This window comes from Octopus bimaculoides, chromosome 8 (genome assembly GCF_046866305.1).
Source record: "Octopus bimaculoides isolate indiv1 chromosome 8, ASM4686630v1, whole genome shotgun sequence".
In the NCBI taxonomy this organism is placed as follows: Eukaryota; Metazoa; Mollusca; class Cephalopoda; order Octopoda; family Octopodidae; genus Octopus; species Octopus bimaculoides.
In genome coordinates, this window is record NC_142935.1 from 97,104,610 (window position 1) to 97,110,237 (window position 5,628).

The window sequence follows — 5,628 nt, forward strand, 5'->3', positions numbered from 1 at the left end:
AACCGAAGTTAGCGAGAAAGTTATAACTCAGTGTGCCGGCACGACAGAGCTCAAGGTCAATCTATGCCCAGTGGCTTCACTCAGCATACTTTAGCTCCGTTACCATAGCAACAGTCCCGATTCTTTTTGATTAAACCTCGCATGAGTTCTAATAACAACTAGGAAGTTAATCCTGCGAAGGACCTACGTCCCATCCAGGGTAGGGGGAGTGTTGTAATCTCAGTCACTTACACGTCATGGAGATCGGGTGAAGCTCCGGCCTTATGAGTCTTAGGGTTCATAATAGATCCTAGCACGAATCCAGCCGATGGGCTTCAATACTGTTTCCATTGACCTGATTTCACTCAAAAAGTTGTAAAAAGATATAATTGCAGAGCATCATTGTATTATGAGATAATTAAGATCTACATTCTCCCTTAAAAGTTGCATTTAAAAATGAAATTTATTGTCAGTGGTCAACCATTTTTTATGGGTTTTTTTTCTATCGATCTCTTGGATTCCTGTTTTACTCAGATGGACCCACATAACCATTAAAAAGAACCCTATTATAATTTTATGACTAAACAGTTTTAGGGATTATATTAAAATATTTGTGAAAATATTTTGTGTGTTGTAGAATTATAACCGATTTATTGCGCATAAACTTTAGCAAAATTTTATATGGCCCCCACCCAAGGGTCATGGAGATCCTGGTTGAGAAATAGTTTTAGTTAATGAACAAATTTAATAAAACGAGGACATAAACTAATTTAGATATGGCAGCCGAAGATCTTTAAATGAGCGGCAACAGACAATCTATTCTCAGTCAAAAGACTTGCCAGGAATGATTTCGAAAACATTTGACTGGGTTTCCTGACAAGTGGTGATAGTTTGAACATTTGTCAACTTGTTTACACAAACATCATCAGGTTTTGCTGATAAACTTGGCATTTAACATCAGCTGTGTGTTGACCTGAACTGGGATATGGAGTGGCTAGCTGACTGACAAACGCAATACTTGATGAAACCAGAAGAGATTATCACCGTTTATTATCATGTGTAACTGCTTCGCTGAATGATAACGACAATAATAATAATAATAATAATAATAATAATAATTGATTCCGGTTTTATTGGCCACAAGGACTAATATAAATTAAAAACATGTAAGGACAAAGACAGGACGAAGGTTACAAAGGGTTTTGTCCGAAAAGAAAACGTTCGTGTAAACAATGGAAAAACAGAGAAAGATATAACAATTAAAACTCCCAATAGGGGGAGGCGCTTATATAATAATAATAATAATAATTGCCCTGATGCAGTAACAGGCAGTGGCTCTCGTGGCTTCTGATCTTAACTGATTGGAAGTGTTATCATGTACATTGTTTTGTCTTGGTATAAAAAGATGGGCTACAACAAATATTCTGCTCAATACCACAGATTTGCTTGTCAGTTGCTTGACCATAAACCAATTGAGCATGTCCCTTGGTGGCTGACGATATGTGCATCTCTGATCATGTGTAGTGGGGGAGCATCATAGCCATCAATTACACTGCATTTCTCTGTGATTCTGGAAGAAGATCACTCACAAACACCCCAACGGGTTCCAGCTAGATGAGGCCCTTTAAATCTTTAGCGGCACCAATATGTCATGTTCATAACTCCAGTGGAAAAGAACTCTGTGTAATTGTTTTCTGCGGAACCGTCATTAGTTGAAGCGATTATTTATTACCTCTATCGGCACTACAACTTTCTCTCACTCTTACTTCCTATTTCTGTTGTGCCTGTAATTCAAAAGGTCAGCCTTGTCACACTGTGTCACTCCGAATATCCCCGAGAACTACGTTAAGGGTACACGTGTCTGTGGAGTGCTCAGCCACTTGCACGTTAATTTGACGAGCAGGTTGTTCTGTTGATCCGATCAACTGGAACCCTCGACGTCGTAAGCGACGGAGTGCCAACAACATATTATCGCTGCTGCTGCTTCTGCTGCTGCTGCTTCTGGAGGTGATATTGCCAACGGATGAAGTGCAGGCGGCGACGGCGTCAGAAGCGGCAGCGGTGATGGTGGCGGTGTTACTGTTGTCATCATGTTTGGCTGACTTATTCTTAACTTGGTGACATGATTTTGTTGTTTTCTATTATTTTTTGATTTTGTTGTTGCTGCTGCTGTTAATGCTGTTGTTGCTCTTGTTGCTATGGTTGTTATTGTTGTTGTTGTTCTTATTGTTAGTACTGCCAAAGGCGGTGAATTGGTCGAATCGTTAACGAGTCGAACAAAAACACTTAGAGTCGTTTCTTCCGGCTCTTTACGTTCTGAGTTCAAATTCCGCCAGGCTCGTCTTTGCTTTTCATCTTTTCGGGTTTGATGAAATAAAATACCAACCAAGTACTGGGATCAGTGTAATCGACTTACCCCCACCCCCACCACCAAATTGCCGGCCTTGTGCCAAAATTTGAAACCCTTGTTAATTCTGACATTCTCCTTTATGACTGACAAAGCTTGGAAGACATCAAAGTAAAATAAATCGAAAGAAAACACTTCTCGTTGCCACGTCCAATGGATATGTGCGGTGTCTGGGCTGAGTTTTTGTGAGTGTTGTCTTCAATGAATTTGGTCAATTTGTTTTGAATCAGAAAAGGTTAGCAGAGAAAATATGTATTATATTAATCCAAAACACACAATTCTAATTTTCTCTCTGACTTGAAATGGATTAAAACTTTATCAAACTTCTACAAATCTTTTCTCAAATATTCAGTGAAGGTAGTGTTTACTGATAAACTGTTCTTAAAAAATTATGCAATTAATAGAATTAGGCAAACAATTATTTAACATGCGGCTAAGAGTAATGGATTCTCTCCCCTTTTCTCTCCACAGACATGCATTCACTTAACGTAGTTCTCAAGGAGATTCTAAGCCTGACACAGAATGTAACATAACTGGAAGGCTGGCCCTTTGAAATACACGTATTTCTCATTTTTGACAGCTGAGTGGACTGGAGCAACGTGGAATAAAGTGTCTTGCTCAAGGACACAACGCGCCGAATTCTCTAACCGCTATGCCACACGCCTTCATTGTATTTACATATGTGTGTGTGTGTGTGTGTGTGTGTGTGTGTGTGTGTGTGTGTGTGTGTGTGTGTGTGTCCTGTCCCACCGTCTGACAGTCGGTGTTTGTTTCTTTACGTCCCCACAAACTTTCTGATTCAGTAAAAAAGACCGATAGAATAAGGTAGAAGACATTTCTGTTTTAGAAAAAAAAACATAGACACTAAAACTAAAATTATATGTAGTGCTCCAGCATGGCAACGTGAAAAATAAATAATAGTCTACACCTTCTTTAAATAATTTACGTAAAACTTTAGCGTAGAAGCGCAGGCGTGGCTGTGTGGTGAGAATCTTGCTTCTCAGCCACATGATTCCAAGTTCAGTCCCAATGCATGGCACCTTGGGCAAGTATCTTCTACTATAGCCTCGGGCCGATCAAAGCCTTGTGAGTGAATTTGATAGACGGAAACTGATAGAAGCCCGTCGTATATATATATATATAAATATGTATGTATTTATGTGTATGTTTTTGTGTCTGTGTTTGTCCTCCACCATCACTTGACAACCTAAGTTGGTGTGTTTACGTCGCCGCAACTTAGCGGTCCAGCAAAAGACACCGATAAAATAAGTACCGGGCTTACAAAGAATAAGTCCTGGTGTCGATTTGTTCGGCGAAAGATGGTTCTCCAGCATGGCCGACGTCAAATGACAGAAACAATTAAAAGAATAGAATGAAAGAACATGTGGAATGGTATAAGCATAAAACAAAAATTGATAAAAAGCCGTTGAGCAAAAGAATTTCTGTTTTATTAAAATAATCTTTGAAAGAGAGCGTTGAGTAACGAAAGACTGAGAACGACGGATGTAGAAGAAGCAACAAATGTCTCTGGCAATTTGGTGTTACTGTTTTCTATTTGGATAATTAATGCTAAACTGGAAGTGATGAAAGAATTGTCTCCGGTGGCCAGCATGCTTGTGAGAGCTTCTAGGGAAAACGTTTTTGACGAAACGGAGAATAATTTGAATTAGTATAACTTGGTTCGGAAAGTATTATAGCTTACGGTGGGAACAATATGAGTGCTGTAGGAAAAAGTTTTGTTGGACAATCCCACAAAATATGCGACGTCATGGATGTACAAAAGCTCTTAGCGTTTCATTGCATCATTCATCAATAGGCACTTTACGGGGTCCCCGCCTCCCACCAAAAATACTGTTTAGATGTGTAATATGTGATAGGACCAGTTTATCAACACTGAATACAATTTAGTCACCTGCACTCTATCATCGCCAGCTTCGAACATATTTGAAAGAAACAGAAGCTGAATATGGTAATTATATGCCGTGCCTCACAGCTGTTAGATGGCTTATCTAACAATTAAAAAAAAAACAAAAAAAAAACAAACTAACTTTAGATCAATGGTTCTCAACTTCTTTTTTTTACTTATGAAGCCCTTTGATTACTATTTCATTCTGGTGGACCTTCATTGCTATTCAATGTCCTAAAACTGACTTTATAGATACTCCTGTCAAAATTCCAATTTTCTTTTTCATCCATTCACTTGTGTAGGTTTACAATTGCACTCTTTTAGGAATATGTTTCAGTGACCGGAAACATGTTGAGCTTTGCAAAGAGTCAGAAAAATAAATCTCGCTGTTTCTCGCAAATAAATACATCTAAAGCAGATACTTTTCATGGACCCTTAAAATACTAGCGTACACCCCCCACCCCATACACATACACAATATGCAGTTTTGCTTGCGTGGACACCCAAAAGTTTCATATGGACCCTGAGAGTTTATATGGATCTCGGTTGAGAACCGCTGCCTTACGGAGAAATTAATGCGTTTTGCAATGAGAACAATTCTGCTCAACCACTCCTTGTGAACAGAGAATGGGTGCAGAAAAGGGCAATTTTGACTAACTTCAGAGTATTTCCTAACGAGTTCAGTCTTCCGTTACGAAATGAATCTGGGCTTAAATGCAACACATATATATTCCACAGTGAATATTTTCCACACTGTGGTTTTTTTTGTTTTTTCACTCTTTGCTAACTCATTCCTTGTTAAAAACAAAACAAAACCCAACTAAAATGCAAGTGGTACATCGTTTGAATTCACTCCAAACAGTTTCAATATCGCTTTTTCGAAGTCAATGAGATTTGAAAGTATTAAAACCATTCGCAACATTATTCTTTTCTACCCTAGGCACAAGGCTCGAAATTTTTGGAGAGGAGGCCAGTCGATTAGAACGACCCCAGTACTCAACTGATACTTAATTTATGGATCCCGAAGGGATGAAAGGCAAAGTCGACCTCGGCGGAATTTGAACTCAGAACGAAATACCGCTAAGCATTTCACTCAGCGTGCTAACGTTTCTTATTTCTTTATTGCCCTCAAGGGGCTACACACAGAGGGGAGAAACAAGGACAGACAAACGGATTAAGTCAATTAATTATATCGACACCAGTGCGTAACTGGTACTTATTTAATCGACCCGGCGTGCTAACGTTTCTGCCAGCTCGTCGCCTTTATTCGCAATATTATTGAGAAAGTTTCAAGGCGGTGATTTGGCAGAATTGTTAGCGTGACCGGGCGAAACGC